Consider the following 13,508-nt stretch of genomic DNA (forward strand, 5'->3'; position numbering starts at 1 on the left):
AAATGTAGCATCCCTTCTATGAATAGGTTATGATAGCAATAATATTGTACCCTCAACACTTGAAATATTGTATAAAATGCATCACACATTTGTGCTGTTAAGTAGCATGATGCTACAATACTTATATTGTCAAAGGAGATTTGCCCAAAATTGTGCTCCGAAGGAGATTTGCCCAAGATTTTACTTTTAAGTAACATGATGCTACAACACTTATATTGCCAAAAGAGATTTGCCCAAAATTGTGCTGCAAAGGAGATTTGCCCAAGATTTTGCTTTAAGTAACATGATGCTACGACATTTATATTGCCAAAGGAGATCTGCTCAAAATTGTGCTCCAAGTGAGATTTGCCCAAAATTGTTATGTTAAGTAGCATGATGCTACAACATATGCTGATGCTACAACACTTATGCTCCAAAAGTGATTTGCCCAAAATTGTGCTCCAAAGGAGATTTAACCAAAATTTTGCGGTTAATTGTGTTGTAGTCATTACATCGACTTAGTGTAACTTCCTAACCCTCCTATTTTATTAATATTAATTTTTGTGATTTTATAATATTTAACAAGAAAAAGACTTCCCTGGAATATTCTACAAGACAATGTGCACAGATGTAGCAGGGCTCTTATAAATAGATTATGATAGCAGAAACATTATCCTCGCAACATGTAATGGATGTATCACTGGGCAGTTCTCCTTTGGCAGCAAATTACAATACCACATAAGTGTGGCTACAGAGCGTGATGCTATAAAATGCTCTACTTCCAAAAATGATCTGCAATATTTTTCTTGCTCATGTTATTATTATCGGTCTCCAATCCTGTATGATCACAGATGTACGAGATATTACAGTGTTCTTCCCCCTTGGCAAGATGACAATGCTCACGCATAGTTCGTCTATGCCAAAGGAGAATTTCCCTGTAGTCATTTTATATGTCAGGTCAACGATGATCCATAACCTGAAGTTCCTGATGTCCCAACCTCCTGTTCTTTCATAATTCTTGTTAAAGATTTGATAATGACATCGAGAAACAGAAATCAAGTAAAAGCATCTGTTTTTCCCACACTACAATTAATTAGTTGTCCAACTATTTCAGGTAGAGGAAACTCTCTGCATCTTATCCGAATCTCCAATAAGCATTTTACTCTTATATGTTTTGTAATTTTGTTTGTCATGGATGCAAAGATGGATTCCCTTCAAGATTTTGGCCAAAGGTATGAAGGTATGAAAGTTTTTCATTGCAGAACATAACTTCAATATTGTAAGCTTTACTTTCTGAATATGTCTTTCATTCATAATTTAGCAGGAAAAAAGACCTGAAAATCCTCAGGATCTTCTTAGGAGAATGTATATATAAAAGTTCAATTAATAAATAACTACGGTTTTAAAACTCGGAAATCGGTTTTATCCGGTTGTGTCCTCAAAATCCAAGTAATAGGAAAATTTTCCGATGACTTGTTTTCAACATCCGAGTACTCGCTTAAATCTGAATCAGTTGGACCTCCAATTTCCTAGTACTCACATCCAAGTATGAACCATGTATCCTGATTCTAGACGAAAGATACAAAATAACATAACTAGTTGTTACAAATCAAGAAAGCATGGAATTTTATCTTCTCCCTTCTGAAACGACACAAAACAAACAAACGGAAAGATACATGATCATCCATACTTAACAATTTTACCACTCCCTAAGAATATTATTATTTAAGCATATGATCGACATGATTTTGTGGAAGACACCTCGGCTGCAATCTGGTTGATACATAAAGCAAAACACTAAACAACAAAACAAAAGCAGGTAGTAGAATAGTAAGTTTTCCTACTAATGAAAACATAATGTAATTAAGAGTACATGATCATGATAATATAAGCCTAATAGCAAGCTATATGCTGCTGCTTGAAAGGTAAAACTTGAGGAGCTAGTATAACTCTTCCCTCATGTTTAAATCAGTCTCTAAACCCTCTCCACCGGAAACGGAAAGAGCCACATTTCGGCCAACTTGATACTGGGGATTGATTAGGTGTGCATCATCTGCACTTACTGCCACACCAGTTATCTCATCGCCCTGTACGCAAAATCCTGCAATTGGCACTTTTCTGTCACCCAATAGGTAATATCTCTCCTTATAGCTCGAATTGACCTTGGTTACATATAGCAACAGGTTTGAAATTATATTGGCCCGTACTTTTGGGTCAGTATGAACAGCTAGTGCGTGTCCAGTCGACGCAACCAACAGAACTGAAACCAGAACGTTGAATGGCGTATTCTTATTCTTTATGAGTGAGGAAATGGTTCCAATGGTTGATATTATGGCTGCAGCAAAGGTGATCCAGTCTAGATAGCTAGGATATTCTTGAATTGAACGTTGAACCTTCAGTATGAGGATAATGTTTTGGGTGACATAGTTGAGAAGCGTACAGATCACATTTAGATCGAAAATCACAGTAGCTGTACTCTGGATCAAACGGGTGTTCAGGTTTCTTATTGGTATCAAATAACGGATGCTCTACATAAATAATTGAAACATTAGAGAAAATCTCAGTTAACAAATGAAATATTTACGATCACCAATATAAGAAGACATCAAACGGTTTCCTGATCTTTGTACTTATAATTAAATAGACATGAACTATAACTATGAACAAATTATTTATGAGAATGGGGCACAGACATCTACATATTTATGTTCTATATATCATCAGTCCTTTTAATAAGATTAAGAAAAAAGTAACAATGAGATAGCAGTAACAATTATTATGGAACCTCATCAAGAAGTCTTATTTACTTGCTCAAAGAGTTGATATTATTTATCAAAGCATTACCAAATTACAGAGAGAGAGGGAAGGAGGGAGGGAGGGAGAGAGAGAGAGAGAGAGGAGAGAGAGAGAGAGAGCATACCATGTTGGAAGGTTGAAAACGAGGGGTTGTAGCTGAGAGTACCATTCTTGCAAATCACCTTCTCTCTTGTGTTAAGTATCAATGTATGAGTGTGTACGTGAGTGTATATACTAAAACGTTTGGGAATGGATTTACATACAGGCCAGCTTTCACCTTATGTTTTGACATTTGAACCTATGTAAAATATGGCATAAACACGTATATGAACTCTAATCTGTTTCAATACGCCATATATTGCGAGAAGTGTATAGTAATATGCCGTATACCAACAAAATATATTGCGAGAAGTGTATAGTAATATAGTATATAAATCCTACTCCGTTGTTTTAATATGTTGTATACTAATAGAAATGTTAAAAGCGTCACCAGAAGTTTATGTGAACAGCAGGTGACACTTTATATAATGCATGCTGCTTGCCGCATTCTAAATTTCACCAAATGCCAAAGCGAAGTTTCATGTGAACAACACGTGACAATCTATATAACGCATGCCGCATGTCACATTCTAAATTTTATCAAATGCCAAACCGAAGTTTCTTGTGAACTGCGCGTGACAATCTATACAGCGTACGCCCCATGTCACATTTGAAATTTTACCAAATGCCAAACCCCTCTTCCCCAGACCCAATTAACACACTAAAACAAAGCGACCATGATCAGAAAAGATCGCACAACATGGAAGTAAAGTTAGCAAACACATTCCTATAATCCTATTGTACCGTTCTGAAAGAGTTGCTACTGTTCATCAGAACTTTACAAAATCCCATAGAAAGGGGAGGGGTTGGGGGCGTAGCGTACCATTTTGGAAGGTGGAAGCTGAAGACCAGGGGAGGGGTTGTACTTGTAGCAGAGAGTATACCACATTAGTACATAACGTGTAAGACGCATTTGTTAACTACAACATTTCTGGATGCTATTTGATTGCCATGATCAAGATACAAAAGCCCCTTTTCTTACTGTCAGTTGGTCCACTTGATTCGCTAAAATTAAATTATTTTCTTTGTAAAAAGTTACCCCAAAATATGGAGGACGACTCAATTGGATAATATATTATCTTAACACTAAAATGCATGTAGGGGATCAAAAATTAGTAAATAGTACAGGCCCATTATGCTGCCCCCGCTTGCACTTGGCTTTAATGCACTATATCTTGCAAATAGGCTGCTATATTTCAACAGATGCTGCTGAAAGCAAATTTCTAACTAAAATCAAACCTCCGGGTAAGTGAATCAGGGATTGTGGGTGTTTGGTTGATGGTTAATGTGCCCGCTTAATAGGAATCAGAATGTTAAACTCAAGTGATAGTGATGGTTAATGTGCCCGGTAAATCATACCCAGCATTGCCCATGTTTTTCAATTTCATTCCTATTTTCATTAACCTCCATTCCCATTCCCGATTTTCATTCTCATGATGCATCCAAACGCGTTACGTGTACTCCCAGGCAAGAGCCTGACATTCAAAAAATAATAATGATCAGCAATTGGTGAAAGTACATTTCTTAGAATTTTGTACTGAAACCAGACGTGAAACACTGAAGACTAACAGCAAAACAACAGAACTAACTGAATTATTTAAATATATTTTTTTCCCAGAAGAGAAACCCACCAACATAAGCCTCAATCATTCTGTGAAAAGTTCATCAGTCATGCATTAAGAATCAGTAAGAAAACAAGAAATTCAACAGAGCAATTATGAATCTCAAGTAGAGTGAGATCAGAGAATAGAAATGGAATTACAAAAACACATAATGTTTGAAAACTGACGTTACCAAATCAAAATTAATTCGTGGTATGGTGCAGAAATTTAAGTAGGAAGAAGTGATAAATGAAGAAAAAAATGAGTCAATATTTTTACTTTATATCATGTTATTAATTTTAGTAGAATATCAAAAATTGATCTTCTTCATCAAAATGGTAATAGATGCAATGAAGTCAATATGGTAAAATGAGCGGAAACAAAAGCAATCAATAGAAAATGGGCGGGAAGAAACAGGATAAACACTAATTCGAATGTGTTAAAGAGAGTAAAATCATGTTGGGGTCTTCATTTATGAACTTAAGGTTTTAGATGGACCGATTACTTATGAAGAGTTAGGTTTCTTGAGTGATTTGAATATCAAACTTAGGGAAGATCGTGTAAATTTAGTTGAATCATTAACGATGAGATAAAGTCATGTTATAACAACAAAATTGTCTTGAAAATTCGCAGGAAATTTTCTGCTCATATCATCCAACTTGTTTTTACGATTCCCGGAGATTCAACTGTTGGATCATCCTGAAATTTTAACTACGTCTACTTTGCACCGATATATAAATTTTGAATGGTGGAGATCGTATTTGGAGCTCCAGATATCGATTTTTTGATGGTTTCAACAATTTATTGTTAACTCCTAGTTCATTCTTTCGATCATTGTTAATTTTTTAATTTGGGTTATTTAATCGATTGGCTTTTGTAGTACTCGATTATTGTGATGTTATAGTTGTAGAAATTGGTTTATCTGCTTGAGATTTGATATTAGTTTTGGACTTGCAATCGGAATTGAAATTGGTTTTAAATATGCTGTAAGATTGATTTTGGATTGAAATCGGTTATTTTGAGTTTGGATTTGATTTCGGGTTTAATTTCTTGATTGAATTTAATATAGTTTGGAAATTAAATTTGGATACAGTTTAAATTTGTTGTCGAATTTGGATTCGACTTTATTTCTGATTTGGTTTGGGTTTAGTTTCAACAATATCTCGTCATGTATGTCACATCGTCAACAGGTCTTTCGTCAACTGGTACTTCAAGTATATTTTTTTCTCTATGAATTCTGGATTCGGGTACATCTCATCATATGTCTCCTCATTGGCCGTCTTTTGTTTCATTTTCTGATAATTCATCTGTATCCATCATGACTGTTGACGACACTCATATGCCGTTACAAAGTGTTGGTTCTGTAGTTACTCCAACGGTGCATCTTCTTGATCTTTATTATATTCTGGATCTCAAGTTAAATCTTATTTCGGTTATTCAATTATGTGAATCTGGTTACTTGGTTTCTTTTTCTTCTACGACTTGTTATGTTATGAAAAGGTAATTGGGAAAGATCGTAAGAAGTGATGACTTTATATTTTGGATGAACTCAATATATTGGTTGTGGGAACTTGTAATATCCGGGATATCGCGTGTAATTATTTTATCAATAAATGATTATTATGTGAATTTTTGATGAATTATCTAATGATTGATAATAATATTTGGATGTTTATATATAATAAGATATGAGTATGTTAATTTTAATATGTCCAAGAATAAAATATAGATAAGTGTGATATTTTTCTTGTAATTTTTGGAGTGTTATATGATTTGATATTAATTTATGATTTTATTAATTATTTTCTGAATAATTACAAAATTATTTTATAAAATCGAGAATCGTCCGACCTCAACCTTTTTTACGTTTTTACAAACCGAAACTCTTTGAAAAACTCCTTCCTAACCTAATCTGATAATTCTGGACATTTTCCGTGTTTTGACTTTTTCGATCCGGATTACGGTTTGACCCGTGCGCGTCTCGGCGCAAAATTTTCGATACGATAATCATTTCGATATATCAACAAAACCCATATTCTCGAAAGACGGGATATTATTACATTATTTTCGTATAAAGTGTTTTATAAGGAGCCCGGTTTGGATAATTATCCAATACGGGTATCAAATCGGAACATTTTTGCAGTTACTTAGCGGCTAAGTAGCTAATTTATCGATCCAATATGATCCAAAACGAACCAATATTCCATAAATATATATAGCCCTTTTATTATTTTATTTTATTCATATAAACATAATCGATCAATAAACATATATGATTTACAGAGGAAAACCCTCAAAATGTTGCGTTCTTCATAATCAAACCCACGAACGAAGGCGTTATTGAACTCCGATTCAAGCATGCAATATATCAAATCGAAGCTATCGAAAAGCTCTTTATGAATCAATCATCTATTTTTCTGCAGAAATCAAGGTATTTTCTTATTTGATTATTTTATTTCGAATTAATTATGAATTAAATTATGAAATTTTGTTCTTGATGTTGTTGATGTGATTTGATGGCATAATCATGTAGATTTTTTCTTCCTGGTCATTTTGGTATATTATATGACTAATTTGGAGATCAATAACATGTCCAAATTGATGTTTGATTCTCGGATTTTGAACTTAGGGTGACTGTTAATTTACAGTTTGTCCCCCGAACTTTTGCATAAGTTGCATATTTAGTATTTTAATTTTAAAAACTTGCAAAAACCAGATTGTTGTTTAGTTTATTTTAAAAATGATATTTTTATTATTTTAAAAATCAGAAAAATTGTTTATTTAATTATTTTAAATTCCGAAAATTATTTTAATTATTTATTTATTAAAAAATAAATCTGATTTATTTAATTAATTAATTTTAATTATTTTATTTAATCGATTAATTTAATATTAATTGATTAATTAATTTAATTAATTATTAATTAATTAATTTTAATTAATTTAATAATTGGATTTATTTATTTATTTTTGATTTAAAAATTCTGAAAAATAGTCTCGAGTTTTAAAATATTATTTAAATTATTTTCAAGGCTCGATAATTATTATAAAATTATTTTAAAGCCAGATTCGAGTATTCAAACCCTGTTATTTAATTATTAAATTATTCGGAGACCCGTTTTAAATCCGAAAAATGTTTAAAAATTCGTATTAAATACCTGGAAAATCAGGTTAACCCCGAATCTTCTTCGAATAATTATTTGACTTGAATATCTTACGTGCTATGTGTTATACGTGATCCAATTGCTGTACAATAAGAATGTATGTGCATTGTTTGACTATTTTTGATGTAACTTTTAATCCGTACGTCGGATTTGGGTGAAAGGAAGGGTAGATAGAAGCTTGTAACAAATAGAACAAGATGAGAATGAGTATTGATATAAATGTGTGATGTTTAATAGAGGAAGAGAGACGTAGAAAGGGAAAGCAAGTAGTCGGTGAGTTGAAACCAATTGACAAGTACAAGTAGAGTGAAAGCGAATTAATAAGGCAAGTGTTTCTGTTCTTTCTTGTGATGTATTGCGAGTACCTTTAAACTCTCTTCATTATGTTATTCCAAATAGTTCTTGATCTATATTGCAAGTACTTTGAAGTACTTAACCCTTAACCCTGATCCTTATTGATCTTGAGCCGCAAACTTGATTTCTTGTGAACCATTGATTGTTGAATTTTTGAATACAAACCACACCTATACGATACTACTCCACAAATACATATCTACCACATACTAATTCTTGATACGAAATTGCTTAATATACCAACCCTTATGTCTTGTATAACATAAGACCAATTCTTATAACTCTTGAACCCTTGGGTCTTCTGCTTTCTGATTCTTTCCTTGATTGAAACCCAACCTTTATGATTCCATTGTTATACCTTCATGAAATTATGAATCACCCTATGCTTTGAGATAAATGTTGTTTATGATTCAGCTTATTGATTCATATTGTTTATCATATTCAGCTTAATTATGGACAAGATTCGTGGTCATAATTATAACGACTCGTATATTTCTGTAATATTTAAATATGTAATTATTGCATAATTAATTAATAAAGAAGTTTATATCATTCATGGTCTCTGTGTTTACTTATTATCGTTTATATGTGATTGTTGGATTACGTAGTGTGTTTTATAATTAGCTGGTGCACAGCGTTATTTTGGTTTCAATTTTTTTTTCTTTTAAAAGTGATTTTATGACAATTTTAATTCCAAAATTATTTGGGTTGTCTCCAAAATTGTTTTTATGATTTTATAACCTTGCTAATTATTTTAGGGATTTTACAAAATTTACAAATCAACATTCTGTCATTTATTTATTCTTCAATAATTTTCTGAATTCATTTAAATGGTAAAATCCATATTTAATTCCAGGATTCTTCAAAAATCATGAAACTCATATTTTATTAAGTTCATAATATTCTGAGAATTTTAAAATTATTTTGGTAATTTTCGGGATTAATTTCACCTGCGCTTTGTTTCGTTTATTGGTTAAAGGCAGGTATAAATCGCGTTTTGAAAAGTGTTTTTAAAATTTTTAAAATTTATGTTTTTATAACTCCGGGATATTTGTGACATTATAAGACTAATTTCGTAATTTTATGGAATTATTTTGCGTGCCCCTTGGTTCGTTAATTTTAAGTTTCGGGTTCTAGAACCTTTGTAATTGTCCCAAAGGTACGTGTTATTTGTCTAACACGTGTCAGAAATTATGGAAACGTGGCATAGCAGTAAAATTTTGGAGATTTAACACATCAATTTTTTTCTTTCTCCTGGTCTCATCTCTCGGTTACCTCGTCTCTCTCTCTCGTCTATAATCTCGAAATCTCTCCATCTCTTCTCTTTGTCCCTCCTCTTTCCTCTCCCTCTTTCTCTTCTCTCTATTTTACGATTTGCTTCCCCCGGTTTCTGGATTTCCGGTGAGTTCCGGTTGGGATTTTTCCGGTGATTCCTTCAATTTCTCCCTATTTTCAGATTATAAACATGCATACTTGTATGTATATATACAGTTATGTGTATGTATGTGCTGTGTGCGTGCGTTGGTGTGTGTTAGTGTGTGCGGTGCGTGAAAGGAATATGTCCTAAGTCCAATCATGAATTAGGATTTAGGAATAACTTCCTGTGTAATTTGTTTTGATTTCATTGATATTAATGAAAGACTTGTTTTGTTTTTATTACGGGCTCTATCTATTTAAGTGTTTAAATAAGATATACCATAGTTTAGAGTAAAGCTTTTTATGGATTATGATGAGATCATAATAGTGAGACCTAAAAGATGATAACTCTAAACTTAAATAGTTCCTGGTCGTAGGATTACTAACTGGTAATTAATAATCCGCAGAGATCGGTATATACTATGCTTGCTTCATTATGAAGGATGTCTGTTCTCATAGACATTTGTGTGGTGACACTATAGCTAGTATGTAGGTGCTTATTATAGAATAAGTTCACTGAACATGACTCACACAGCTGAACAACTGATGGAGTTCACTCACGTGTCAGCAGTTGTTCACATAGTGATAGTTGTACAAGTATCCTTAGACTTGAGGTCATCATAGTCATCTTGTGTACACTGAACTATGCTTTGGTTTAGTTCTTAGTCTCCAGGGACAATTATTAGGGCTCTACTGGGTATAAGAATTTGTACACGAAGATAGTGTATGATCAATAAAGGATCTACCCCTTCCAGTGAAGGAAGCGAATGTTCAAGGCTGATCCACTTATGCTAGTTCAGGAATCTCTGGCCAGAGTGAATGAAATTAGAAAGGAGTTTCTAATTTGCATAGAACTAAGCATAGTAAATGGTAAGCAAGTGATTAAATTAGATAGGCTTGACATGAGATCCATGCCTTGTATTTAATCGGGACATTGTAGGGTAGAAGGAGTTTATTGTACGGTAACTATTCACTGAATAGGTTCTTGGTATTCTAAGCAGTGAATTCATATTATCCGGATAGTCGCGATATGCTGAGAAGTATCCCTCACGATGTAGAATAAATGTGATTAATTAATTAATCATATTTAATAAATTAGAGAATTTATATAAATAATGATAAAATAGTTTTATTATTATTTATTTCTACTACCGGCTTAATATTGAACCTACAGGGTCACACCATAAAAAGAGAATGATTTAATGGTGGAGGAACTAATTAATAATGGCTAATAATTATTTATTTGTGAAATAAATAATTAATTGGCAAATTTAATAATTGATTAAATGAGATTTAATTGATTATAAATTAATTAAGAAAAGTTCTTAATATTATTAATTAAGGATTTAATTTTTGGAAATTAAATCTAGATTTCTAAAGTGTTTAGAAAAAGAATTAATAATTAAAAGGTGTTTTAATTATTAATGAGAATAATAAATGGGATAATAATAATAATATTTATGGAAATTTTCAGCTGAAAATTTTGCCTATAAATATACTATTATAAACCCTGTTTTTCATTCGAACCCAAAAACCCAAAAGTTTTAGAAAACCAAATTCTCTCCACCTCCTCCTCCTCCTTAACGTCGTTTTCTTGGTGGATACCGGTGGAGTGCTTCACGTTTGAGGAGCAGCTGCTAAGGATCTCCGAACGTTGCTTTTGGATCACATATTAAAGGTTAGTAATCGATCCCTATGTTTTTACCATGATTTATATGCTTTTATTTGGATTTTATGGGTGTAAAAGTGTTTTGCCATGCCTCCGCTGCGTTTTAAATCCAACAATGGTATCAGAGCATAGGTTGTATGCATATAGATCTGTGGTAAAAATTTCAGAATTTTATGTGCTTGTATGAATTAATTATGATTTTTACAAGTTATATTATGGATTAATTTTTTCTGATGAGAAATCGTTTCTCAGAATAATTTTGAATGTTGATCTGGGTTCTATAAGTGTTGTAGATCGTCTGGGTATTTTTTTCATAATTTTATGATGTATAGATTTTTTATTATGAATTTTTGAAGTTGTATCATTAATAATTCGTAATTAAATAATCATATATATATATATTATTTGAAAGTATATATATATGTTTGTATCATCTGCTGCTGTAAAGAAAAGCATCTGTTGAATGCTTTTTGCTGACTGCACGGATAGAAGACAGACATGGCAGAGTTGACAGGTGCGGCACGCTGATCGAGAAGAAGGCAGGCGGCGGCTGCTGCAAAAGAAAAAAAAATGGGTGTCGCGCATTCCGGAAATGCGTTACACCCTATGGCGCATTCACGGAATGCATTACATCTTTTAATTGGTTAAAAGGGTTGTAACGCATCACCGGAATGTGTTACAGGGCTTGTAACGCGTTCCTGTAATGCGTTACAGCCCGACTGTCCAAATTAAATTTGTTTTTCTGGGAGTTTCGTAACTCCGTTTTGGGCGTGCAATATACCGTTGGATTCGTTTTTCCGAGACGGATCTAATGGAGTGATGAATTTTAGTTTATATAAAAGTTTTGAACTGTTTATATTTCCATGAAGTGTTTTAAAGCTGTTTTTGACTGTTTTAATTGCTTTTAAATGCTTCATGTGATACATAGAGATGTATAATGCTTAGACTAATGTGCTAGATGATATAACATGCCTACCTTGATGTTTATTCATGTTGATATATGTGATATATTCTTAGTTTATCATGCGATGATAGATTTAGGTGAACTTAAATGAACATAAGGCGTTTGTTAGACAACCTAGTATAGTGAAATTGTTTCATAACCTTAAGAATAATATTATGAATACAATCATGAGATTCTTGTGTTTATGAAACACGTAATTGAATATGAATTTTCGATATGAGAGAAAGGATGATTCTGTCAACAACAGATTTCTATCTGTAAGAAAGGGTTATTAAGTGACGCCTCTTGACAATGCTCCACCCGATCTGGGAATCATCTGATTATTGATTATTGATTTGAAATATTTAATTTAAAAGGAAGAATCTCTTTATAATATAATTATGATTGTAACGTAATATAATCCCTCTAAAATTAAATAATATCAAGTAGTAATTGGCCAATGATACAACGGGCTTGTGTTGGTCATAGCCTTCCAACATGATAGAAAAGTAGTTCTTATTTTTGAATCATTGTCGGTTCGTGCTACAGCTGAGGGCTTTGATTTCGAAATAAGAAATACTTGTCTATTATATAGAGATGTGTACATTGAATAAGAATCTAAAGGTCGGTACGTGCCGCAGCCGTGGGCCTTTGGGGACTGATTCAACTGTACGGAATGTTGGGTTAGACTTGACTTAGAATATTGAGTTTGTCGTGCCACAGCCGAGACTCAATTATTCAAGAGGCTAAAGTTTGATTAGGGAATAACATAAGATGTAATTGACAAGAGTTGTCTGCCTATTGAACATTACATGGCGGTTCATGCTACAGCCGGGGTTGTGTAATGGAATGTAGGATCCCTATTCCCACTAGCATTATGAATGCTTAATTTTTCACGTAGGGGGTTGAATAAATTAGGTAAACTAGTGGGAGCCACTTATAAATAAAGACCCGATTCATATAGTATTTTAAAATGAAATCGAATATTTGCTAAGTGTTGTTATGTGTTTATCATTTACAGATTTACTTTGTACGTTATGTCTTCTGCACTATCACTCAGGAGCATACTGGATGCTCACAAATTGACTGGTCCTAATTATGTTGACTGGCTTCGAAACTTGAGAATTGTTCTCAGGATTGAGAAGCTGGAATACGTGATTTACTCACCTAAGCCTACTGAACCTGCTAGTGATGCACATAATGATGAACATGTTGTGTATCGTAAGTGGATAGATGATGCAAATATTGCTCAATGCATCATGCTAGCTTCCATGAACATTGAGCTACAGAAGCAACATGAGCATATGGATGCTCACACTATCCTCATGCATCTACAAGAGTTGTATGATGTGGCGGGGAGGACAGCTCGATATGAGATATCGAAGGAGCTGTTCGGTTGTAGGATGTCTGAGGGATCATCTGTGAATGACCATGTACTTAAGATGATCAATTTGATTGAACGTCTTGGACAACTTGGTTTTGCCATG

General features: G+C 33.1%; 1 long non-coding RNA gene across 1 annotated transcript; it reads right to left on the reverse strand.

The window, feature by feature from the left end:
- Positions 1 to 1,756: 1,756 nt before the first annotated feature.
- Positions 1,757 to 3,168, reverse strand: LOC141698084 (uncharacterized). Its single transcript, XR_012564937.1, has 2 exons — positions 2,900 to 3,168; positions 1,757 to 2,507 (listed from the first exon to the last, which is right to left on the reverse strand). It is a non-coding gene; the product is annotated as an uncharacterized LOC141698084 (long non-coding RNA).
- Between the last annotated feature and the right edge of the window lie 10,340 nt (positions 3,169 to 13,508).

This window comes from Apium graveolens, chromosome 11 (assembly GCF_009905375.1).
Source record: "Apium graveolens cultivar Ventura chromosome 11, ASM990537v1, whole genome shotgun sequence".
Taxonomy (NCBI): domain Eukaryota; kingdom Viridiplantae; phylum Streptophyta; class Magnoliopsida; order Apiales; family Apiaceae; genus Apium; species Apium graveolens.